The sequence below is a fragment of the Neomonachus schauinslandi genome, chromosome 12, assembly GCF_002201575.2.
Source record: "Neomonachus schauinslandi chromosome 12, ASM220157v2, whole genome shotgun sequence".
In the NCBI taxonomy this organism is placed as follows: domain Eukaryota; kingdom Metazoa; phylum Chordata; class Mammalia; order Carnivora; family Phocidae; genus Neomonachus; species Neomonachus schauinslandi.
The window spans coordinates 54,739,318-54,765,804 of NC_058414.1; the positions used below are offsets into that span (position 1 = coordinate 54,739,318).

The following is a 26,487-nucleotide window of genomic DNA, read 5'->3' on the forward strand; positions in this document are numbered from 1 at the left end:
GGCTCAAACCCATGACCCTGAGATCATGACCTGAGCCAAAATCAAGAGTTGGAGCTCAACCGACTGAGCCACCCAGGTGTCCCAAATGTTCAAAAGACTTAAACAGAACACTCCACCAAAAAAATCTATGAACAGCAACTACATGAAAAAAATGTTCAATTCTTTTAGTAATGAGGGAAATGCAAATTAAAACTACAATGAGAAGGGTGCATGGGTGGCTCAGTCAGTTAAGTGTCTGCCTTGGGCTCAGGTCATGATCCCAGGACCCAGGACTTGCTCAGCAGGGAGCCTGCTTCTCCCTATCCCTCTGCCCCTCCCTTCCCTCACGCACAAGTACTCTCTCTCTAATAAAATTTTTAAAAATTTAAAAAAGTCAAAATTTAAAAAACCCCACAATGAGATAACACTTCAAACCCTTTAGGATGGCTAAAATAAGGATGGTAAAAATGTAGAGAAATTGCAACCATTATTAATAGCTAGTGGGAAATGTATAATGATGCAGTCACTTTGGAAAACAGTTTGGCAGTTCCTCAAAACATTAAACATAGGGTTACCATAGGTCCCTATCAAGGAAACAGACAGGATGTGCCCACACAAAAACTTGTAAACAAATGTTCATAGCAGTATTCACAATATCTGAAAAGTGGAAACCATCCAAATGTCCATCAACTGATAAATGAACAAAATGTTATAGCTACAGAATGGAATATTATTTAGCAATAAAAAAGAATGGAGTACCAGTAATATTTAGTTTGATATAATTACACAAAGATATATTTATAGATGTGTATATACACAGGTTAGTATATACATATGTATTTCCTTGCTGTCAGCTGTGAGAAGCCAGAAGCAAGGACACCCCAGTGGTAATGGTCATACCCACTGCCCAGGTATCTTGGTTTCTAATACCATTCTCCAACATAAAAAGTCACAGCTCCTTAAAGAAATGGCTGACTCTAGGACTAGAACAGGAATTATACAAGGTGACTGCAGAACATCTTGTGCTGCTGGACAGTAAAAAAGTTCTCAAACAGAAACACACACACACACACACACGCACACACACACAATGGTTAGGGTATTGCAGGGAGACACGTACCAACTGAAAGCTCCCAGGAGCCAAAGCTGGAACAATATCAACAAAATGAATACTGGATTATAACTCAAGATATAAAATAAATATCCACAAGTCTAAATGACTGAATAAATGAATAAGGGAGAATAAACAAATGTCCACGGAGAAGAATTCCAAATAATTTACGTTAGGTATTCTACCCTCAAGGAGGTAAAGCATAACTCCCCATTCCTTAAGTGTGGGCTATACACAGTGACTTCCTTTCAAGAGTATACTATGGAAAGGGGATCGGGACAGGGGGCAGGTGGAGGAACAGCTGAAACAATCTAACATAGCTATTTCATCCTGGTGATCAAGCTTAACTTCAAGAGTGATGTCATGTTGATGGTATATACTCTTGACATGATGTAACAGGAATGGCATTTTTACCTCTGTGGCCTCCCCGCCCATAACGCAAAAAATCCAGTCTAATCATGAGAAAAGCTTCAGACAAGTTCCCCAGAGACATTCTGCAAAATACCCATCAATACTCCTCAAAACTGTCAAGGTCATCAAAAATAAGGAAAGCCTAAAAATTATCACAGCTAAGAGGTGGTTAATGTGGTAACCTGGATGGGATCCAGGAACAGATGAGTGACATTAGGTAAGAACTAAGAAAATCTGAATGAAGTATGAACTTCAGTTTATTATAAACTAGGATCCAACAAGGTTGGTTCATTAACTATGACAAATGTACCATACTAATGTAAGATGTTAGTAACAGGGGAGACTGGCTGTGGAGTATATGGGAACTTTCTGTACTACCTTTGTAATTTTTCTATAAATCTACCAATTATTCTAAAATTACAAATTTACTTAAAAAAAAAATTAAGCGGGCACCTGGCTGGCTTAGTGAGTAAAGCATACAACTCAGGGTCACAAGTTTAAGCCCACGTTGGACCCAGGTGGAGCCTACTCAAGAAAAAGCATCTGGGGTGCCTGGGTGGCTCAGTAGTTAAGCATCTGCCTTCGGCTCAGGTCATGATCCCAGGGTCCTGGGATCGAGCCCCGCATCGGGCTCCCTGCTCTGCGGGAAGCCTGCTTCTCCCTCTCCCACTCCCCCTGCTTGTGTTCCCTCTCTCTGTGTCTCTCTCTCAAATAAATAAAATCTTTAAAAAAAAAAAAAGGCATCAATACATGCCACAACATGAACCTTAAATAATTATATTAAGTGGAAGGAGCCAGTCACAAAAGGCTGCATATTGTATGATTCTGTGTATTTGAAATGTCCAGAATAAGCAAATCCTCAGAGAAACAAAGTAGATTAGTAGTTGCCAGGGACTGGTGAAAGGTGTAAAAGGGAAGCGAGTAGTAAAGGGTACAGGGTTGATTTGGGGGTGATGAAAATGCCCTAAAATTCATAGCGGTGATGTTCCGCAACTCAATGACTACACTAAAACCCACTGAACTGTACACTTTAGGACTAAAGCTCTCAAAACTTGCTGGTGGGAACATAAAATGGTACAGTAACTTTGGAAAACAGTTTGGCAGTTTCTTAAATGTTAAACATATACCTATCTTGTGACCCAGTTATCCCACCCCTAGAATTTACCCAAGAGAAATACAAGTGTTGGGAGAAAAACTTTTTTCCTCTAACAACTTAGGTTCCGTGAATGGGGAGCCTGTCAATTTAACTGACAAGACAGATTAACAAGAAAAAAAAATTACAAAGTTTATTCATATACCCATGTGGAAACACAAAAGAAGTGCTTCTCCAACTAGCTAAAGATGGGGATTGGTATGCCTAACTTGAGGGGAGTGGGGGCGGGGGGGATGAGAAAAGACTTCATAGTTAGAACCAGGGGAAGCTAAGGTTTGTGATCATGTTCATTTATAAAGGAGCAAATGGTCTTTTCCGTCTTTTTTCAGGCCAGTAAGACTCCCCTGGAAAGAGATTTATGTCAGTCTCCAGAAGTTTCTGCCCTCAGTCAGATAAAGCTTTCAATAGGCTTCTTTCAAAATCTGTTGATCTCAAATGTCTTTAAGCTTAAAATAATCTTCATACAAACTCTCGAACTCCAAGTGTGTCCCCAGAAAAGTACACATCCATGTAAGAGACCTACACATCAACGCTCATACCACATTTATAACAGTCAAAAACAAAACAACCCGGGCACCTGGGTGGCTCAGTTGGTTAAGCGACTGCCTTCGGCTCAGGTCATGATCCTGGAGTCCCAGGATCGAGTCCCGCATCGGGCTCCCTGCTCAGCAGGGGGTCTGCTTCTCCCTCTGACCCTTCCCCCTCTCATGCTCTCTCTATCTCATTCTCTCTCAAATGAATAAATAAAATCTTTAAAAAAAACAAAACAAAACAACCCAAAAGTCCATCAATGGACAGATAAACAAATTATAGTATATCCACACAATGGAATCTTAACTTAGCTATAAAAAGGAATGAGCTACTGATTTATACAGTATGGGTAGATCTCCAAGTAATTATGCTGACTGAAAGAAGCCAGACCTAAAGAGTACTTAGGACTCTTATTAAAACTCTAGAAAACTGGGGCGCCTGGGTGGCTCAGTCGTTAAGCATCTGCGTTCGGCTCAGGTCATGATCCTAGGGTCCTGGGATCGAGCCCCGCATCGGGCTCCCTGCTCAGTGGGAAGTCTGCTTCTCCCTCTCCCACTCCCCCTGCTTGTGTTCCCTCTCTCACTGTGTCTCTCTCTGTCAAATAAATAAATAAAATCTTTAAAAAAAAAAATTAAAAAAAAAAAAACTAGAAAACTAGCAAACTAACTTAGAGTGACAGAAAGCAGAACAGTAGATGCTTGAGGGCAAGGATGCACTACAAAAGGGCACAAGGAAACTTCTGGGCAATAGCTATGCTCATTTTTTTATTATGATGGTGGTTTCACAGGTATATACTTAAATCAAAACTTAAATTGTATGCTTTATGGGGCGCCTGGGTGGCTCAGTTGGTTAAGTGTCTGCCTTTGGCTCAGGTCATGATCCCAGAGTCCTGGGATCAAGCCCCACATCGGGCTCCAGCCCCACATCGGGCTCCCTGCTCAGTGGACAGCCTGCTTCTCCCTCACCCCCTGCTCATGCTTCCCCACCCCTCTGAAATAAATGAATAAAATCTTCTTTAAAAAACTTAAATTGTACACTTTAAAAATGTGTGACTTAGTTTGTCAATCATACCTCAATAAAGCCATTAAAAAAGAAAAGATCTACTAATATAGCTTAAGTTGTTATAAATCATTAAGAAAACGAGAATTACTACCAATGAGTGACATGAGAAAAGGCTCTAAGGTTTAAGAGGGAAAAACAAATGCAGGAAATCACATGCAATAGGATCAGTACTGTTTCATAAAATTTTTAAGTCCACACAGGTGAAAAAAATTAGATGATAAATCTTTACTATCTGCATTATAAATACTGTTTGTCTAATAAGTGTGAAAAGTATTATCAGATATACACTGTTGGAGTAAAGAGGCCAGAAACAGAACTTAACAGCCAAAGACAAACAGTCAATATGCATTTAAGAAGTTTCACTATTGGTCAAAGTAAACATGTCAAATAAAATAATACTACCAATTTTTGCAGATAAAATTGGCTAAAACTTGAAGTATAAAGAAGTACAAAATTTAGGGGCGCCTGGGTGGCTCAGCTGGTTGACTGACTGCCTTCAGCTCAGGTCCCAGAGCCTGCTTCTCCCTCTCCCCCTGCTTGTGCTCTCTCACACTCTCTAAATAAATAAATAATTAATTAATTAATAATTAATAAATAATTAAAATCTTTTTTTAAAAGTACAAAATTTATACAAAAGTTTTTTAACTGCAAACATCCGAAAAGTTCACACTCCAATATGCTAGTTCAATTTATACGTATACCTGCATAGAAATGAGAATATACCAAGCCTTTTTTGTCATTTACTTCCCAAATTTCATCTAATGAATCTTTATTACTTATGGGGGTGGGGGTTAGGTTGTTCCTTTAATCAGAGCTTCTGCAAAAAAGCAGAAAGCAATTCAAAACCAAAATACCAACTGATTAAGAGCTGCCTGTCCTTTGACTGACCAACACACATAGGATACAGATGAAGCAACTGAGCCAAAGGCAAGCAAAGAATACCACTAGATTGGAGTAAACTACTCTACCTCTACCAGGTAGAGATACTTGGAAGATCTGGGTAGCAGGACCCCTCCATGACATCCCCATTCTTGCACACGAATGAAATCTCTCATATGCCAGCTAGAACTAAACCCAGAATCTGTAAGTACACTACCATCCTTATCTCTTTCCCTCCTTCCTCGTGGGCTATGTATACAGTATACAGATCCCAAAGTCACAATTATATAATGCACAAGACTCACACTTTTGGAAAGAAGACTAATCACATTGGTTTGGTCTCTCCCTTTCTTTAATCTCAATTTTGTGGCTACTGAAATAGCTTCACCCCCTTAGTAACACTCTCGCTTTCTCAGGGAGTGCAAGGACAGCTATGACAGCTGTGATGGACTTTTATTTATTTTATTTTTTTTTTTTTAAAGATTTTATTTATTTATTTGAGAGAGAGAATGACATAGAGATAGCATGAGAGGGGGGAGGGTCAGAGGGAGAAGCAGACTCCCCGCCGAGCAGGGAGCCCGATGTGGGACTCGATCCCGGGACTCCAGGATCATGACCCGAGCCGAAGGCAGTCGCTCAACCAACTGAGCCACCCAGGCGCCCTGTGATGGGCTTTTAAAGACACTCAGACAGGGCGCCTGGGTGGCTCAGTCGCTGAGCGTCTGCCTTCGGCTCAGGTCATGATCCCAGGGTCCTGGGATCGAGTCCCGCATCGGGCTCCCTGCTCGGCAGGAAGCCTGCTTCTCCCTCTCCCACTCCCCCTGCTTGTGTTCCTGCTCTTGCTATCTCTCTCTCTGTCAAATAAATAAATAAATAAATCTTTAAAAAAAAAAAAAAAGACACTCAGACATTCTGACCGATTACTGGGAGCCCATGCAGATCCATTTTTTACCTTCTTCAGAACTGAGCCCCAAACAAAACACAAAACTGAGAACTGTCAACAATGACCAAGGAACTACAGATTACTTCCTTAGAATCTGGTATCATGAGGGGTGCCTGGGTGGCTCAGTCGGTTAAGCTTCCTCAATTTCAACTCAGGTCACGATCTCAGAGTTGTAAGATCAAGCCCCTTAAGATTCTCTACCTCTGACCACCCCTCCCACCCCAGGCCAAGAAGAATCAAGTATCACCAAACCAAGGCAAAATAACTGAGAAATGTTTCATCCAAATGATTTTCAACACACACACACACACACGCACACACTGTGTGTAGAAATAAAATAACAAAAACTACCAGATGTCTACAGACAAGCCCAATACATACTCTTGTTGAATAAACTATAACATATAGAAGGCAGAATAAAATCAAAATGAGTAAGAATTTGCACAAGGTTTCTACGTGACTGTTCATTAACCACCACTTCTAGCCCTTTCTGGTAAATGCATTTAGTTCAAGAAACAAGTACATTCATTGCTAAGCATTTGAAAACAAATCTAAAAACTGAACAACCCAGGAAATCTCATTAATAATCATTCTAGGATATCACAGCATAAAAGAGAGTACTCTCAGGGGCACCTGGGTGGTTCAGTTGGTTGAGCTTCTGATTTCAGCTCACGTCATGATCTTGGAGTCTTGGGATCAAGCCCTGTGTCTTAGGGAGTTGGCTTGGGATTCTTTCTCCCTCTTCCTCTGCCCCTCCCCGCCCCCCATGCACACTCTCTCTCAAAGAAATAAATAAGTCTTAAAAGAAAAAAATATAGTGCTCTCAGATTAAAATGTACAAAACTGATGCCATTGGCTACCCTAATCAGCTTAGCTAGCCTCACAAAAATATAAAGACAAGGTATTTGGGTTCAGATATTATTGGGGAAGAGATTGCTCTTCTTTACATTCATAACTCCTGCTTAGTGGTAAATGTATGGCCAATACTGCCCCCAGTATGGCAGATGTGGCCAAGAAGGCAGGATCAGCAGTCCCTACCTCATTAACCTATTTAAAAAAAAAAAAAAAAATCCCAGCGCTTGGCTAAGCCTCAAATGAGAAAAGGCAACACTTTCAGTAAACTTTTCAGCGTCCCAGATAACACAAAGGCTCAGCTCAAGAAACAGCTGATTCAGTACATGGTGCTACCACAACTGAAAGAAAAAAACCATTTTGGAGGAAAAATCCAAAGAAACTTAACTAGCTCACTCTATACAGATCAACAAAACACACAACTATCAATGATGGTTACCTCTGTATGATAGCATGACAGGTACTATTTTTTTTTTGGTTGATTTCTTTTTCCTACAATGAACACTTCTATTTAAAAATTAGAATGTGGGGGCGCCTGGGTGGCTCAGTTGGTTGAGCAACTGCCTTCAGCTCGGGTCATGATCCTGGAGTCCCGGATCGAATCCCGCATTGGGCTCCCTGCTCAGCAGGGAGTCTGCTTCTCCCTCTGACCCTACCCCCTCTCATATGCTCTCTCAAATAAATAAAATCTTAAAAAAAAATTAAAATAAAAATTAGAATGTGTATACCTCAAACTAACATTATGTGTTAACCATACTCAATTTTTTAAAAAATTACAATTAAAATTTAAAATAAAATTATAACTAACTCCTCACAGCTCCTTATTGCTTTAAGATGGCCAATGGTCAATTTCTTAGGAGTGCACCATGAGGAGAACCTGATACCTCAGTACCTTAGGGGACACTCAGCAAGTTTCATCACCTTGCTTAGCGTTAACCTACTTCAACTTCCAGAATCAAGGAAAACTTGCTGTCATCCAATCTCAGCATGTCCTCTGCCCACGTGGTCTTCTAAAAGAGCCCTTCGCCTGCAGAAACTCTATGCCTATCACCTCACCACTAATCACCCTAACTGGTTTGTCATGCTAGCACCAAACAGCACAGTTAAGAAGGCAGACACCTCATTCTTAGAAGTCTCCACACATATGCCTTTTAACAAGTAAATCAGTAATACTTTAATATTCTTAATACCTAAAAGCTGGTTAAACAGTAATCAGTCTCATGTCCAGGGAATGTGGGCATGTAATCTCCCCTTCACTGAACAAATGTTAAGGAGAGGAAAGGTCCTACACTGCACTAAGCACAGTTTAGATCCATGTAGAATACTGGACTCAGTTGTGAACAGTTCTCTCAGAGATTCAGAAACCATACCGCCGGAGGGAAACAAGCTGGGAGGGGTCAGAGGTATAGAACAGAGGAGAGACAGAGATGAATGATCTGGGCAAGTGCATCTCAGAGAAACAATGTACTCCCTAAACGTGCTCTCTCCACACAATAGGAGCATCTGTGTATGTCAACAAGGTAGCAGATACTCTCAAGGGAGCAGAACCAAATAGAGATTTATATAAAATGGATAGGTTTTTAAAATATCATTTACCCTAAGGAGACAAATAATGTTCTTCTTGCATTCCAGCTGCAAACAATTGGTTGTGACTATTTGGAGCACTGTGTAAGAAGGATTCTGAAGCTTTAACTAGGCTCATTGGGAAAAGAGTTTCCCTGCTAGAGAGTCCCCCTGGTGTGGAAGGAAGGAGGCATGGCAACCTTGGATTTCCCACCATTCATCCTTGATCGGTGTATTGGATCCTTGAGAGGCCATAATTATTCCAACAGGTACACAAATCCATACATGCTTTCATGAATTTTTGGTAAACTGAACAACAATGAATCTTACACATGTGCATACCACAATTTTTTGGATGTATGTGATTTTAAGAAGGAATTAGGCTGAGTCTCATTTTCTAAAAGGAGGGAACCATCAATCTAGTTCACACACCAAGGTCTTTTAGATACCAAAAAACCTGCATGACTAAGAACTAATTACCAAAAGGATGAAGCAACTTACAAAAGACAATCAACATAAGATTTTTTTTTTAATCTCTATTAAGGAAAAATAAAGCCTGGGGAAATTCAGGGTTAAAAAAGATTAGTATGAAGTCAGTGGTAAAGTTAAAATTCTATACTGTAAGGTAGAGGTGACCCTTAAACTCAGGAAGAAACAACATGCCAAGCTGAACCCACTCAGCAGAAAATAGCTCTTTCAAGTAGAAAGGCTCTATCATGTACTACAAAGCTTTGTCTCTAGCAGCAGAGGGAAGCATATGAGCATAGGTCCTATTATTAAACAAACATTAATTAATGCTCGCTTCAGCAGCACATATACTAAACAAACATTAATTTAACATCAAGTCAGGGTAAAATTCCTAGCATACAGAAAAAAAGCTGTGTCTGATGAAATACTAGCCCATGTTTAGCTAAGCAAGAAACCAACATGATTAAGTCATGTCTTTTATGGAAAAGAAATCATGAAGATTATTTGAAATCAGAAATACTTGTTCAACTGGGCAACTTCAGGTCCTGTTCAACAATACTGGAATACTGGAAGTATACAGAACATGCTCAGAGTTGATGGGCATCAGATTTGCTGAGAAAGGAGAACATGGAGGTAATGACGGGTATAAACTCAGGAGGGCTTAGCATTAATCCATCTTAATGAGGCCGGCATCTGGGGGCACAGCCTGCTCAATAACAGCCATAAAGAGCATCACTCAGTGATGCTTCTGAGTTCTTTGTGACTCATTTCTTCAACACTAAGGTCTGAAGTTTTTCTTTAAAAGAGAAAACCCAAGTTTCCCCCAAAACATTAAGTTAAATTTTAAGTTAAATTCTATTAGAAAGTTTAACCAAAAATACCTAAACTACTTAAAACAAGTAGCCAAAGCAAGATAAAATACGTGCAAGGTATCTCTCTAAAGAACAACCTGCTGGTGAAGAGCCCAACATAGCTTGTAACAAGATTTCAATTTATTCCCACAAAATAAACACATCATTAGGGGAAAAAAAAAAAACTTCAGCATACTGATCTGTACGTCAATAAAACTCAATGACCTGTGACAACAAATTTACATTCTTTTTTAAGTTTATTTAAGTATTCTCTACACCAAATGTGGGGCTTGAACTAATGACCCCAAGATCAAGAGCCACACACTCCTCTGACTGAGCCAGCCAGGCACTGCTACATTCTTTTTTTTTTTTTAGTATCTACCTTCTCCACCCCTTCCCAAAATCCAGTAGGATTATTATTTTTTTTTAATCTATTACAAAGTTGGGGCGCCTGGGTAGCTCAGTCGTTTAAGTGTCTGATTTCAGCTTGGGTTATGATCTCGGGGTCCTGGGATCGAGCCCCACGTCAGGCTTCCTGCTCAGCAGGAAGTCTGCTTTGCCCTCTCCCTATCCCTCTGCCTCTCCTCTGCCATTTGTGCTCTAATAAAATCTTTAAAAAAACAAAAAACAAAAACTATTACAGAGCTGAAAACATTTCCAACCAACAGATGTTCAGTGTGTGGATACAACCAGCTAGTCCGCACCAGGGAATGTTCTGGGTCTTTGAAAACAAACTTGGTGGAGGAGGGGAGAGGAAGGGGGCACTATCTTCTACCCTCAAAGTTTAGGGTGTAATAGGGCAACAGAAACAAGTCAGAAGGCAATTAAAATATGAAACACTAAGTGGTACTATAGTGCTAAGTATGGGAGAAATACAGGAGACACACCTAATAATCCAAGTACGACAGAAAAATATAAGGAAGGTTTTGTACAAGAAATGACACTTAAGTTGAGGGCTAATTAATACAAATTAAGACCAACAGAAAGCAGAGAATGGATACTTAGAGAAAACATATGTGGCAAAAGCTCTGAAACTAAGCGAGTGGTGGGGTTGAAGAAGCAAAGTACTTCACTACAGCGGAGCACAGAGGATAAGAATTCCAGCCAAAGGACAAATCCCTTGAAGAAGTGTATTTGTAATAAACTATGGGGTGAGGCACTTGTGTTATTTGCTGGTTCTCACAAGGATCCTCAAAGGACCATATTACTAGTCCCCTTGTCACAGATGGGCAAGAGGCTCTGAATGGGTGTTACCTTTGCTCCAAGTCTCAGCCTGCAAGAAGTTGCCCTCAAAGTTCCCCGTCTTTCTACTCCATCATTCTGGGGCTTGATGTTGGGTTATGGAAACCCCATCGCCTCTGCCTTATATACTATGAAAACAGTTCCCCAGGTTTATATGGAAAGTAACCCAGACACTGGAAAGATTTAGTGAACATCAGAGCTAGGAAGAATCCATTTTTTGTGGAGTCCAGAGAAACCGACTTCATACAACATAAAGCTGCTCCATGCAGCAGGTCCAGCTCTCGAACATAGCAGGGACTCAAACAGGTTCAATGAGGACTTATCAAAACAGGCAGGAGCAAAGAAGGGGAGGGGCAAGGCTCAGCAGCTCTGGGAAGGGAGATCAAAATGGCACTAAGCCCAAGAGAGCGCCATTTTGCCAGCTGGTCAAGGCAAAACCCAAGATGAGGCACCTGCTAGCATCACCTTGAACCTCATGTTGGACTGCTGGAGTCTTTTAGGTCTCAAAAGGCACCAAGTTATTAACTGGCCTTTACAAACATGTGCCTCCTTCTTCCTTGTTATCTGAAGGGAATGCCACATCCTCTACACAAAATGACAAGCTGTGCTCTGAACAGAGATCCCTCGAGGTTTTAAAGAACTTAATCTTGATGTGTTTCCCTGTGATTAGAGTCCCCACGCTTGGGATCACAGCCCTACCATTTACCTGACATCGGAGCGCTGACCACACAGAGGTCCTACTGTGGCAGTCTGAGTAACAGTCCCAAATGCGTATACCTCCTAATCCCTAAAACCTGTGAATGTTATCTCATATGGCAGAAGAGACTTTGCAGACGTAATTAAAAATCTTGAGATAGGGAGAATATCCAAGTGGGCCTGATGTGAACACAAGAATCATTATAAAAGGTGCATAAGAGGAGTCAAAGAGAAGGTCAGGTGACAATGGATGCAGAGACTATAGTGATGCACTCTCAAGACAGAGGAAGAGGCCACAACCCAAGGAACGCAGGTGGCCTCTAGAAGCTGCAAAAGGCAAGGCATTCTCCTCTAGAGTCTCTGGAAGGAATCAGCGCCGCCAACACCTTGACTTTAGCCCACTGAGGCTGATTTCAGACTCCTGGCTTCTAAAACTGTAAGTGAATAAATAACTGTTGTTTAAAACACCAAGTTTGGGGGCGCCTGGGTGGCTCAGTCGTTGAGCGTCTGCCTTCGGCTCAGGTCATGATCCCAGGGTCCTGGGATCGAGCCCCGCATCAGGCTGCCTGCTCAGCGGGAAGCCTGCTTCTCCCTCTCCCACTCCCCCTGCTTGTGTTCCTTCTCTCGCTTTGTCTCTCTCTGTCAAATAAATAAAATCTTTAAATAAATAAATAAAACACCAAGTTTGGGGTGCCTGGCTGGCTCAGGCATTAAAACGTCTGCCTTCAGCTCAGGTCATGATCCCGGGGTCCTGGGATCGAGCCCCGCATCGTGCTCCCTGCTCCATGGAAAGCCTGCTTCTCCCTCTCCCACTCCCCGTGCTTGTGTTCCCTCTCTTGCTGGGTCTCTGTCAAAATAAAATAAAATCTTAAAAAATAAATAAATAAACAAAACACCAAGTTTTAAACACCAAGATGCCACCAAGTTTGTGGTAACTTCTTACAGTAGCAATAGGAAACTAATACACCGATGTTTATGCATAGCAAGTCAAACAAGTTTTCTGTGCCACCAGTCACCCTTGAATTGCTTTTCAATAATCCAGAAAATAACAACAAAGTTAAGGAATATAGGTAAAACGAACAGAATGTTGATTATCTTTAAAGCTAGGTACATGAAGGCTCATTATACTATTTTCTCTAGGTGTCTATGTTTGAAAACTCCCCAAATACAGAATTTCAGAAGCCATTTTTAAATTCCTAAGGAAGGTACCACATTTCTATAACTTCCCCAACATCTCTGGATGCTCTCATCAAGACCACAGACTGGGTGACTTAAACAACAGAAATTTATTTTTCACAGTTCTATGGGCCGGAAGTCAAAGATTAGGGTGCCAGCATGACTGGGATCTCGGTGAGGGCCTTCTTCCTGGTTTACAGACAATCCTCTTCTTGCTCTATCCTCACATGGCAGAGAGCAACCATCCCTGGGGTCTCTTCTCATAAGGGCACTCACTAATCCCCTTCACAGGGCTCTACTCTCATGACCTAATCATCTCCCAAAGGCTACACCTCCAAATACCCTCACACTGGGGATTAAGGGATTCAACATGAATTCTGGGAAGACACAAACATTCAGTCCATAGCACCCACGAAGGCCAGAGGAGCCAACTGTTCCTCCAACACTAGAACAAGATGTTATTTCTGTATTTAACATCAGGTTACGGACTGGTGGTTAAGACACACATGATGTAAAAAGTAAAAAAATCCCTAAAACATGTTCTCAGTATGTATGAGAGACACACAGACGCTGAGCAACTGAAGAAACAGTCCTATTTCCCATAACCAATTTCTCTAGGATGGAGGATCATGAAGTAAAATGATGTACAAGAATTCTCCACCCAAAATATATATATATATATATTTTTTTTGATCACGTATACATAAATCCAACTAAAATGAACACATTTCTAACAACTCAACTTTGTAAAAAGTCAAAAAACAAAACAGCCTCTGCACTGTATCTGAACAGGGTTTTGGCCTCAGAACCATCGCCGACTTTGTCCTGCTCCTCCAGGGTACATATTATGAGAGCAACAGGGCTTCTTCAAAGAACACCCCCACCTCTGTCACACAGATACCACAACCGAAGAGAGCCATTCCTGCCGAGGCCAACCCAGCCTCGCAAAGGAAAGCAGGTAATAAAATCACATCCTTCCACCGAATTGTTTGTTATATGTACCATCTAAATGCCACAGTATTTCCATTTCACTTGAGAACAACTTCAAAAGCCACGCTGGTACCCTGTGCCCAGATCCATCGCAAAAATACTTACATGAACACGGCAAAGCCAACCCTATGCATCACAGAAGGACGGCATGCGAACGGAGTCAGCTGGAAGGGTGTAGGTATTCAAAATGCTAAAACAAAACTCAGATTTTTACCCAGCTTTGAAGGAAAGGTCCCTATGAAAACCAGATCATTGTTCTGCTGTTCTAGAGGAACCCAAAAGGTTAAGGAAACAAAGCTGGTCACGAAGAAGACTGAGTCACTCTGGCAAAACTGGCTCATCTCCCCAGCAGTGCTCACCTTCTCCCCACAGGAAGAGCGGCTGCAGGCCCCCGGGGGGGGTGGGGGGGGGTTCTGCCATCAGCGTCACCAACTGAAGCACGTTATGATCCAGGACCCTCCCTGACTTGTCATGTGAATTATCTTCAATCACTATGACACTCACAGTATGACCAAACAGAGCAGGAAGTCTTCTGAAATTAAGGTTAGAAAAGTCACTGCTTCCCTCTGGGTTTGCATGGAGAAAACAGACTGGATTTTCAGTATATAAAGCTAAAGTGAAATCAGAAACAGTTTGAGTTATGCCTGTTAAACTACACTGCAAATTTGTATCATAGAATTAAAAAAAAAAAAAAAGCATCCCTGGTAGCAAAGGCAGTTAAACTCATTTCCATGATTTCACACTACAACAGTTTGGTAAAAAGTAGTATTTATGGGGGCGCCTAGGTGGCTCAGTCAGTTGGGCGACCGACTCTTGTTTTGGCTCAAGTCCCGATCTCATGGGTAGTGGGATCCAGCCCTGCGTAGGTCCGGCAGCATGCTCAGAGGGCACCATGCTCAGTGGCGAGTCAGCTTGAAGGACTCTCTCTCTGCCCCTCCCCCCCACTCACGCGTGTGTGCTTTAAATAAAAATCGTTAAAAATATAAACATTCATTTTTTTCTGTGAAATAAAAATCTTTTAAAAGATTTATTTATTTGTGAGAGTGAGAGCACGCAAGAGCGGGGGGGAGGGGCAAAGGGAGAGAGAGAAGGAGCCTCACAGCTGAGCAGGGAGCCGGATGCAGGACTCGATCCCAGGATCCTGAGATCATGACCTGAGCCGAAGGCAGACACTTAACCAACTGAGCCACACAGGCGCCCCTAAATAAAAATCTTTCTAAAAAAATAAACATTCATTCATTTTTTTTTTAAACTAGTATTTATGGACAACAAAGGAGGTGCTGGGAATAGAGCATTTGGCTATGGAGAATGGGACTAAAATCTTCCAAGAGGAAGAATTTTTCTGGGGAGACAAAGAGGGAAAATGAAGAGACTACACAGTGACAGGTAAGTTCTGAAATGGAGATTAAGCTTTTAGAAATTTTTATAGATTGCCATACTCATATCTATTAATAAAAATCAGGGCTTGTCTTTTTGATGGACTTTAAAATTTTGTTTCTCCAGTAACTGTCATATTTTACAAAGTCAGTGATTGATTGGGGAGGAAAAAAATGGTCCTTCCACATAGCTGTGAAAGCCATGATCTAGAGCAGTAATTATCACTGGAGAAAGCTTCACTACTTAGGGGATGGTTTTAGAAATCTGTGAGTCCACTGGGGTGGGGGAAGGGGGCTTCACGGACACTTGAATGTCAGAGACCAGAAATGTCAAACGTTCTGAAGTGGGCAGGACAGTCTCACACCGTAAAGAGATACCCCATGTCCTGCTCTTGAAGATCCCTGACATTCACATATGCAAAAAGCCTATTTACCTGAGTCTATAACCTAACTATTTACTGCTCAGTTTTAACATATATTCTATTTTCCAAAACTGCAACTACCATGTAAATCAAGATGCACTTGTATTTTGGTCGGCTTATCACCGCTACAGAAAATCACTTAGCTAAGAGCAACACAACTTGGAGTCGCCCATGTATCCTACCTGTATGTTAGTGTCCAGACTGGCTCACTGAGGTTTATTCTGTGTGTGGCACAAGCAACCTGATTACTTCATTAAGCCTTAAGTTCCAGCCATGCCCAAGTATTTATGCACTGTAATATTATTCTGTATAAACTATTTCCCTTTTATTTCTCTTTTCTGGCATTACTACAACATGATACGGATTCTTAAATTACATATGTAAATGAGTTCTACTTTCTGTGAATTTCATTTCAGAACTGGAACTGGAACATTGGAAAATATTTGTACAAAGAGGAGGGGCGCTTGGGGGGGCTCAGTCAGTTAAGCGTCTGCCTTTGGCTTGGGTCAGGATCTCATGGGTCCTGAGATCAAGCCCCGCATCAATCAGGCTCCCCGCTCAGGGGGGAGGGAGTTTGCTTGAGACTCTCTCCCTCTCTCTTTGCCCCCCTTCTAAAAAAATATTTATAAAAGAAGTATGAAATATCAATTCACCACCATCGATCCAACTAAGCTAATTAAACAATTTCATTCTTTTTTGTAGATACTTGTACAGAGAGGAGTGATAAAAAAACAACATCAGACCAAGAATCTACCAAGGTAAACAAAGAGATCTCTCTTTGGCTCATGATCATGTTCCAGAAAGCACCACATTCTCAGCTCAACCAGCGCTTACGAACCAACACCTGAGGAAAAAACAGTGCATATATACTAACATCTAGGAAAGACCACAGAAAATTACAGTCGTTCACATCCACATATGGGTAGAAATTCTGAACAGTAAGACTGTGTTTTGATTACAACGAAGTAGGCCATTTAGCCATGCTAAAACAGAAAGGGGGAAAATACCCTGAGTACTGAAGGAACCTTGACTTTCTGGTTGCTGGTGCTAAAATTAGAATTGGGATTAAGAGTGCCCTGCCATTCCCAATTGGTTTACTGTTCTAAACCCCTGCCTGGGCCCCACCCCCTCCCCCATGTTAACCCTGAATGTTTTGTTCATTCATATTAGAGGTAGGAAGCAATAGGAGAAGAACAACAACGGGAAGTTTTTACACACTTAATTCTGAAATGATCTCTTTTAGCATTACTAGCGTAGCCCTAGTGCTGAATCGCATGGACAGTTTAAATACGTTCCTTTTTTTTAAATGATAGCCAAGGTTTTGTTCAGCTTTAATTCAATTCGACCAAGGGCTACCCTGGTCCTAAGTATATGAGTAGTTATTCCACTCTTGAGAAATAAGTGATTCAACTCACTGCTTGTGAAACTCAAAAGGAATAAAACATTATATTCAAAGGAACGATTCAAACTTGAGTGGATCCAGAAAAAACTGAGTGGACATATTCTACCCTGTTTCTCTCATGAAATGCAGAGAAAAAGCTGGACAGAATGTATGAAGCAACTACCTGAAGACTGAGAAGTAAATGATAGCAGATGGGTAAGGCGATGTGAAGTAACACTGCACCTGAGGTGATTTATCACTCCTCCTTCCCCCTGGTATGCTTCAGCCTAGACTCAGGACAGTTCAAAACTTGGAGACTGTTTCTGAATGCAAAGACAGAACTCTAAGAGAAGCCCTGTAGCTCTGGCTCGAGGAGCAGGAAGGCAGTACCCAGGACTCTGGAGAGGAGGAGCTATGGTTCCAAGGAGATGGGTTGAATCCCACTGCTTTTTCCTTCTGTCTTCCTACCATTTAGCCCCAGACATGGGTGCAGTGACAACAAGTGCACGACTAAGGCCCTAGCTTTTCTGGCTGAAGAACCAAAAAGGGAAGCCCTTGGAAGTAAGAAAGTACTAATCAGATCATGGAAAGGGAGGAGCTCAGGAAAGCAACTGCATGAAGTTGTTTAGGAACTCCTGGGTTTAGTCTCAATCTATGCGTGCTTGCCTCTGAACATGAACAGATTTTGAGAGCGGAGACCCCGGGAAAGATCACCACGCAGGTCCCAAACTAGCCACCACTGAGTGGCACACATGAAACTGATCCAAAGAGGACTTCAAAGACTTCAAAAATAGAAGTGAAATTGGAGCCATAATGTACAAAGGCTGGCTACAACTTTCAACCTGAAGCCAACTGGGTCAACTGCATCCTAAAATGAAATTAACATTCTTCACCGGATCTGAACAAGACCCAGAGTCTCAAATACTATATTCAAGATGTCCAAGATATAATCCAAAACTACTCAGCATATGAAGCAAAAAAATCTCAACTCATATGGGAAAGGGCAATCAAATGTAATGCAAAAAATTCCACAGACGGAGAAATTATCTGACTTTAGAGAAACGATTATAAAAATGCTCCACAAAGGAGCACTCTTGAAAAGGAAAGATAGAAAATGTCCAAAAGGGGTGCCTGGGTGGCTCAGTTAAGCATCTGCCTTCAGCTAAGATCAGGATCCCAGAATCCTGGGATTGAGTCCCACATCAGGCTCCCCCCTCTGTTTCTCCCTCTCCCTCTGCTGCTCCCTGCTTCTGCTCTCTTGATTGCTCTGTGTCAAATAAATAAAATCTTTTTTAAAAGAAAGGGAGAAGAAAATGTCCAAAAATTAGGAAATGCAAATAAAAATTTAGAGCCTAAATACAATAACCAAAATAAACTCATTGGATGGATTCAAGAGACACCTAGAAACGGGAAATTGTCACTGCTCATGAAGACAAATGAATAGAAATTAGTCAATCTGAACAAATGAGAGGAAAAAAAGCTTCAACACAATGAAGGGGCTCGAAGACCTGAGGGAAAATAAAGAAAGGCTCCACTTTCACATTATTGGTATCCCAGAAAGATATGGAGAGAAAAGTATTGCTGAAAACATATTTGAATAAATGACAGCTGAAGATTTTCCAAATTTGGCAAAAGACATAAACCTATAGATTTGAAAAGTTCAGTGAACCCCTGTGAGACAGTGGAAAATATATACTGGTCTCTGCCCTCCACTCCCTTCCTGGTACAGAGCCCTAAAACCCTGTCATTTCCTAAGTGAGATGAACACTAGGAACAGCTCGTTTTAGTATTTCATCTTTGGGGCACCTGGGTGGCTCAGTCATTAAGCGTCTGCCTTCGGCTCAGGTCATGATCTCAGGGTCCTGGGATTGAGCCCCACATCGGGCTCCCTGCTTAGCGGGAAGCCTGCTTCTCCCTCTCCCACTCCCCCTGCTTGTGTTCCCTCTCTTGCTGTGTCTCTCTCTGTCAAATAAATAAAATCATTTAAAAAAAAAATTTCATCTTTGACGCCATCCCTGACACAAATCTCCTAACACTCCTGTAAATTTCTAAGTAATTAGAGCACTAGGAGCACCTTTTATTCTCCTGAGGCAACTCTGGGTGAGCTCCTGGATGGGAGCTGGTCATCATGGCAGACCATGCTAAGATTAGAAGCTTGGAATTTTTAGACCCATTCCCCATCCTCCAGAAAGGGGAGAAAAGGTGACAATGGGGTTAATAATTGATCATACCTACATGAGGAAGCCTCTATAAAATCCCAAATGTTAGGGGTTCAGAGAGCTTCCAAGTGGATAAACACATCCACATTAAGAGTGATACACTCCAACTCCATGGGGACAGAAGATCCTGCACTTTGGACCCTCCCAGACCTCACCCTATGTATCTCTTCATCTGGCTGTTAATCCATAATCTTTACCATATTCTTTAATAAACTAGTAAACACTTAAGTGCTTCTTTCCCTGAGTTCTATGTACTGCTCTAGCAAATTAACTGAACCCAAAGAGGGAGTCTTTGGAATCTCCTACTTATACCCAGTTGGTCAGAAGCACAGGTGATGGGGCGCCTGGGTGACTCAGTCGGCTAAGTGTCGGCCTCTTGATTTCAGCTCAGGTCATGATCTCAGGATTGTGTGATCAAGCCCTGCATCAGGCTCCACACTGAGTGGGGAGTCTGCTTGAGATTCTCTCTCCCCCCCAAATTAATAAATAAATCTTAAAAAAAAAAAAGAAGAAGAAGAAGAAACACAGGTGATAACCTGGGCTTTCGACTGGCAACTGATTAGGTCAGGAGAGCAGTCTTGTGGGAATGATATCTGACACTACTTCCAGGTAGACAGTGTTAGAACTAAGTTAAAATTGTAGGATACGCAGCTGGTGTCACAGAGAACTGCTTGCTATGGGGACAAACCTCTACACATTTGGTGATGAGAAATGTCAGAAGTGAGGTATTTTTTTTTAAAGATTTTATTTATTTATTTGACAGAGAGAGACACAGCGAGAGAGGGAACACAAGCAGGGGGAGTGGGAGAGGGAGAAGCAAGCTTCCCGCCGAGCAGGGAGCCTGACGCGGGGCTCGATCCCAGGACCTGAAGTGAGGTATTCTATGTAATAAAGCAAACATACAGGAAAGAAAAACACACAGTAGGGAAGAATTGGCTTTTTCACTACCCAGGGAGAAAACCGGGTTGTTTTCCTTCCACAACCTCAAACACTATGAACCCAAAGAAATTTATGTCCAGACACATCATAAACTAATTGCTGAAAATGAAAGACAAAGAAAAACCTTGAAAGCAGCCAGGGAAAACTAACACATTACTTCTAGGGTAGTAGTTCTCAGCTGGGCTTTATGTTGTCCCTAAGGGGGTATTTGATAATGTATGTTGACATTTTTTTACATTTTCAAGTTTTTATTTAAGTTCCAGTTAATTAACATATAGTGTAGTATGAGTTTCAGGTGTACAATACAGTGATTCAACACTTCCATACATCACCCGGTGCTTATCACAAGTGCACTCCTTAATCCCCATCACCTATTTAATCCTCTGTTGACATTTTTGATGATCACAACGTAGGAAGGCAGGAGGAGCTGCTGACATCTAATAGATAGAGACTGAGAATGCTACTAATGAGCCTACAAAACCCATCTTTAAGAAATCCAAAACTGTAATGTTATAGGTAGCCACATAAGGATACAGTAAGATATATCATGCAAACGGTACTTGAAAAAAAGCTAGGGTGGTATTTAATCTTGAAGTATCCTGAGATTAAGAATTCCTCATATCAGTGAGATCATATGTTACATGTCTTTCTCTGATTGACTTATTTCGCTTAGCATAATACCCTCGAGTTCCATCCACACCATTGCAAATGGCAAGATTTTGGGTTTTTTGATGGCTGCATAATATTCCATTGTATATATACACCACAACTTCTTTATCCATTCATCAGAGGGCACATACTGAATGGAGCACTGGGTGTTATACACAAACAATGAATCATGGAACACTACATCAAAAACTAATGATATAATGTATGGTGATTAACATAACATAATAAAATAAAATCTAAAAAAAAAAAAAAATCTTGAAGTAAACATCAGAGCAAAGAAAGCTACCAGGGATAAAGAACATCACATCAGGATAAAAGAGTCAATTCACTTTGAAAACATAGCAAACCTACATATATAAAGACCTAACAACAGAGCTTTAAAATATATGAAGCAAAAGGTGACACAACTATAAAAGAAATAGAAAAATCCATTATTATACTGAGAAATTTCAATACTCCACTCTTAGGAATGGAGAGAATAAAGACACACAAAAATAACTTTGTATACAAAACTGAGTAGCATCAACCAACTGGAACCATTTGACATTTATAGAACATGCTACCCAACAACATGAAACATTCGCCAAGACAGACTGTATCTGTCCTGAAATAGAGAAATAAAACAAAAATGAACATGTTTTAAAGAACTATATACACACAAGGTATGTTACTAGCCGTAACAGAATTAAACCAGAAGTCCATACCAAAAAGATAACAGGTAAAAATCTCCAATCATATGGAAATTTAAACTACATACCACAAAAAAATAAAAACAACAAAAACCACAGGTCAAAGAGGAAAAGTCTCAAGGAAAATAAAATATTTTGAACTGAATGAAAAATTTAAAATAAACCAATATTTATGGGATTCAGCGTGTATTAGAAAAGGAGAAAAGGCAAAGAAGACATACATACAAATGGCTGACACATGAAAAAATGCTCAACATCACTTGGCATCAGGGAAGTGCAAATCAAAATCACAATGAGATACCACCTCACACCAATCGAAATGGCCAAAATTAACAAGTCAAGAAACGACAGATGTTGGCGGGGATTCGGAGAAAGATTCCCTGCTACACTGTTGGTGGGAATGCAAGCTGGTGCAGCCACAGTATGGAGGGTCCTCAAAAAGTTGAAAATAGAGCTTCCCTACGACCCAGCAATTGCACTACTAGGTATTTACCCCAAAGATAGAAATGTAGTGATCCAAAGGGGTATGTGCACCCCAATGTTTATAGCAACAATGTCCACAATAGCCAAACTACGGAGAGAGCCCAGATGTCCATCGACAAATGAACAGGTAAAGAAGATGTGGTGTATATATATATATATATATATATATATATATATATATATATATATATATATACATACATACAATGGAATATTATTCAGCCATAAAAAAAAAAAATCTTGGGGCGCCTGGGTGGCTCAGTTGGTTAAGCGACTGCCTTCAGCTCAGGTCATGATCCTGGAGTCCCTGGATTGAGTCCCGCATCGGGCTCCCTGCTCAGCAGGGAGTCTGCTTCGTCCTCTGACCCTATCCCCTCTCATGTGTTCTCTCTCTCTCATTCTCGCTCTCTCAAATAAAAATAAATAAAAAATCTTAAAAAAAAAAAAAAATCTTGCCATTTGCAACGACGTGGATGGAACTAGAGGGTATTATGCTAAGCGAAATAAGTCAATCAGAGAAAGACAAATACTGTATGATTTCACTCATGTGGAATTTAAGAAACAAAACAGAATCACAGGGGAAGAGAGGAAAAATAAGACAAAACCAAAGAGAGAGACAAAGCATAAGAGACTTTTTAAAGATTTTATCCACTTATTAGACAGAAGAGAGAGAGAGTGCACACGCCGGGGGAGCAGCAAGCAGAGGAAGAGGGAGAAGCAGGTTCCCCGTGGAACAAGGAGCCCGAAGCGGGCCTCGAACCCAGGACCCTGGGTTCATGACCTGAGCCCAAGGCAGATGCTTAACCAACTGAGCCACCCAGGTGCCCACCATAAGAGACTCTTAATACAGGAAACAAACCGAGTGTTGCTGGAGGGGAGGAAGGTGGGGGGGGAATGGGGTAACTGGGTGATGGACATTAAGGAGGGCATGTTATGTAATGAGCACTGGGTATTATATAAAACTGATGAATCACTGACCTCTGACTCTGAAACCAATAATACATTATATTAATTGAATTTAAATAAAAATTTTAAAAAAGAAAAGGAGAGGGTGCCTAGGTGGCTCAGATGGTTGGGCGTCTGCCTTCGGCTCAGGTCATGATCCCAGGGTCCTGGGATCAAGTCTCCCATCAGGCTCCCTGCTCCTTGGGGAGCCTGCTTCTCCCTCTGCCTCTCAATCTCTCTGTCTCTCATGAATAAATAAAATATTTTAAAAAAAAAAGAAAGAAAAGAAAGAGAAAAGGAGAAAGGGGGCAACCGGGTGGCTCAGTCAGTTAGGCATCCAACTCTTCATTTCAGCTCAGATCATGATCTCAGGAACCTGGAATCAAGCCCCGCATCAGGCTTCACACTCAGCAGGGAGTCTGCTTGAGATTCTCTCTCCTTTGGCCCCTCCCCACCCCCTGCCCCGTGCTCTCTTTCTTTCTAAAATAAAAAAATCTTAAAAAAAAAAAAAAAAAAAAAGGAGAAAGGTCTCAGATTCCACCTTTCAAAAACTAGAAAAGGAAGCACAAAATAAACCCAAAACAAGCAGAATTAAAGAAATAATGAAGAGCAAAATCAGTAAAATTGAAAAAGCAGTAAATGAAACCAAATGCTGGTTCTTTGGGGAGAGGGGAACAACAAAATGGATAAACCTCTGGCAAGACTGACAAACACGATAAAAGAGAGCAAGAGGGGAGACAAAATTATCAATACCAAAAATAAAAGGAGACAGCACTATAGACCCCACAGAAATTTAAAAGATGTAACAAGGCAGGGGCACCTGGGTGGCTCAGTTGGTTGGGTGTCTGACTCTTAGTTTCTGCCCAGGTCATGATCTCAGGGTTGTGGGATCAAGGGCCCCCCTACCCCCCAGCTTCGGGCTCTGAGTGCAGAATCTGCCTGGGTTTCTCTGCCTCTCCTTCTGCCCCTCCCACCTACCCACCCCTCACCCCCCCACACACTCACATATACGCTGTCTCTCAAATAAATAAAACCTTTAAAAGATAACAAGGGAATTCTACAAAACTTTATGCCCCTCTATGCAACAACCTGGATGAAATATATTGATTCTTCAGCAACTACAAATCACCACAACTACCCAAGATGAAATAGCCAGAGAAGTCCTATAAACTATTTAAAAATGGAATTTGAACTTTAGAAAGAAAAGAAAGAAAAAAAATTCTGAAGAAATATATTTGCTCAGGTGGTTTCACTGGTAAATGCTATCAAACATTTAAAGAAATAAAGCTAACTCAGCACAATCTCTTGCAGAAAACATAAGCACAAACACTTCTCAACACATTTTGAGGCTGTATTATCCCAGTAACAAAACCAAAGACCCCCCCCCACACACACACACACCAATACCCCTTATGAACAGAGACACAATAAGTCATCAACAAAAATGTTAGCAAACTGAATCAAGCTATATATCAAAATACCAGGGCACCTGGGTGGCTCAGTCGGTTAAGCATCTGGCTTCAGCTCAGGTCATGATCCCAGGGTCCTGGGATTGAACCCCAGGGGGAGTCTGCTTCTCCCTCTCTCCCCTGCTCGTGCTCTCTCTTGCTCTCTCTCTCAAATAAATAAAATCTTTTAAAAAAAAATTAAAACACCACAAACGAGTTTATAGTAGGAATGCAAAATGGTTCAAAATTTAAAAATCAATGTAGTCCATTATAATAACAGCCTTTAAAAACTATATGATCTTACCTATTTATACAGAAAATGCATTTGACACAATCCAACATTCATTCATTATGAAGAGACTGTCAACAAATTAGGAATAGATGAAAACATACTCCAGACACCTGGCTGGATCCATCAGAAGAGCATGCGACTTGAGATCATGGGGTTGCAAGCTCAAGCCCCACATTGGGTGTAGAGATTACTTAAATAACTTTGAAAGAAAAAAATAACATCTTCAACCTAACAAAGACCATCTACAAACACCTACAGCTAACATTTAACTTAATGGTCAAAACGTGAGTATTTCCTCACAAAGACTAAGAAAAAGCAAAGGAGGTCTATTTTCATTCAAAGTCCTGAGCAATGTAACAGGCATGAAAAGGAAATAAAAGGCATAAAATTGGAAAAGAAGTATAACTATGCATTTTGAAATGACATGATTGGTTAAGTACTAAATCCCAAGCAATCTATTAAAAAAAAAAAAACTTTTAGAACTAGTAATTTAGCAGTGTTACAAAATATAAGGTCAATACCCAAAATTTAAACACATTTCTACATACTAAAAACAACTAAAGAGAAACCCAAAACTTAAACGGTAAAATTTAGGCATGCCTGGCTGGCTCAGTTGGTAGAGCATGCAACTCTTGATCTTGGGGTTGTGAGTTCAAGCCCTACGCTGGATGTGGAAACTGCTTAAATAAAATGGAAATCCCAGTGAAGGAGGAACCATTTAAAAAAAAAAAAAATCAATAAATAACAAGTGTTGGCAAGGATGTACAACACTTGAGCAATGTTGGTAGAAATGTAAAATGGTGCAGCTGCTATGGAATACAGTATGGCAGTTCCTCAAAAAATTAAAAATAGAATTGCTTTATCATCCAGCAATTCTACTTAAGGGTACACACACACACACACACACACAAAATGAAAGCATGGTCTCAAAGAGATTATTTGTATACCCACAGCAGCATTATTCAAAATAGCCAGAAAGTGGAAGCAACCCAAGTATCCATCAACAGATGAAGGAATAAATAAAATGTGGTATATATAGACAATAGAACGTTATTTAAACTTCAAAAGGAAATTTTTTTTTTTTCTTTCAAAATTTCATTTAAGGGGCCCCTGGGTGGCTCAGTCAGTTAAGTGTCTGCCTTCAGCTCAGGTCATGATCCCAGAGTCCTGGGATCGAGCGCTGTATCAGTCTCCCTGCTCAGAGGAGAGTCTGCTTCTCCCTCTGCCCCTCCTCCCTGCTCATCCTCCTTCTCTGTCAAATAAATAAAATTTTTAAATTTAATTTCTAGTTAGCTAACATACAGTGTATTAGTTTCAGGGGGTAGAATTTAGTGATTCCTCACTTGCATATAACACCCAGTGCTCATTACATCTAGTGCCCTCCTTAATGCCCACCACCCATTTAACCCATCTCCCACCCCCTTCCCTCCAGCAACCCTCAGTTTGTTTGCTATGATTTAGAGTCTCTTATGGTTTGCCTCCCTGTTTTTATTTTATTTTTCCTTCCTTTCCCCAATGTTCATCTGTTTTGTTTCTTAAATTCCATATATGAGTGAAATCATATGGTCTTTGTCTTTCTCTTAGACTTCAAAAGGAAATTCTGACACATTCTACAACCTGGATGAACCGTGAAAGTATGCTAAGTAAAATAAGCCAGTCACAAGAGGATAAATACTGTATGGTTCCACTCATGTATCTAAAATAGTCAAATTCACAC

The 26,487-nt window shown here is 40.9% G+C and overlaps 1 protein-coding gene across 3 annotated transcripts in view; it reads right to left on the bottom strand.

Moving 5' to 3' along the window:
* IGF2BP3 (insulin like growth factor 2 mRNA binding protein 3) overlaps window positions 1-26,487 on the bottom strand; it is a 151,701-nt gene that overhangs the window by 61,258 nt on the left and 63,956 nt on the right. The window lies entirely within an intron of this gene.